The following is a 1,092-nucleotide window of genomic DNA, read 5'->3' as shown; positions in this document are numbered from 1 at the left end:
TTTCGGGGACATCCTGTCAACGCGTTCCGCGAGATACGATTCGAGTGTACACACTCGCACACGCAATGCTGTTCATGTGTATACGCGATAGACTATTTCGGACTATGGATGCGGGGGACAAAAGGGAAATAGAGAAACGACAGCTTTACCGATAGCGGGACAGTAGTTATTTGCAACACGTGCACACACACGTATAACACACACGCATACACATGTAAAGCGATCCAAGCGATAAACACAAAAAAAAAAAAATTGTATGAATATAACGTTTGCAGTTAGGTGGGACCAAAAACGACTTTATATCTCTATGTGCATATCCAAGCAACGTGTAATTTAATTAATGAATTAATTAATTATCCATTATTAATGACTAGGTAAAGTAAAAGATCCATTGATAGCAATCGAGAACGATGACGAATGATTAACGAGTAATTAGTCTATTAAGTTTGTTTATTGATACGTTATTCTATGATATAATAATTATTATTATTATTAACTTTATTGCCTTTATTATTATTATTTTATTATTACATTGATTAAAATGACGATGATAATATTATTTAAACAATGTTTTAAGGCGATTATCTAGATATCGAGTAGAGAACAGTACGTATCTATAATTATTAATTATTTTTAATTATTATTATATTCTTATTATTATTATATTATTATGAGACATTTTGTTGTATTATTTTCAATAAAATCGATTGAAAAATATTCAGTTTACCAATTGGTTAATTCTCGCTTCTCCGCATGTATCGTGCAACTGCATGTTCCTAATTTCTTTCTCGTCTATTTGCTATCTTAATAATGCAATTACGTTTAAATATGATATTAAAGTCAAAAGTAATTTGTAAGCAAGATAACGAGAGAAATTGAAACATCTCATTGTTCGTACACGGGGTAGCGCGCCTTATCCTAAAGTCCGTTGCGATCTCAAAAAGAGCATTGTTTGCGATCGCGGAAGTTTTCTAAAATTAATAGAGGCTGTTAAATATATTAACAAGGGTAAAATACTGTTAAATTTTTTTAATTGACTATTTAGATTTTTTTTTTATAATTAAGGTGTTCTTGAAGTGTTCTCTAAAGATT

Source organism: Trachymyrmex septentrionalis, unplaced genomic scaffold (assembly GCF_001594115.1).
Source record: "Trachymyrmex septentrionalis isolate Tsep2-gDNA-1 unplaced genomic scaffold, Tsep1.0 scaffold22, whole genome shotgun sequence".
Classification (NCBI taxonomy): Eukaryota; Metazoa; Arthropoda; class Insecta; order Hymenoptera; family Formicidae; genus Trachymyrmex; species Trachymyrmex septentrionalis.
This window is presented reverse-complemented; position numbering follows the sequence as displayed.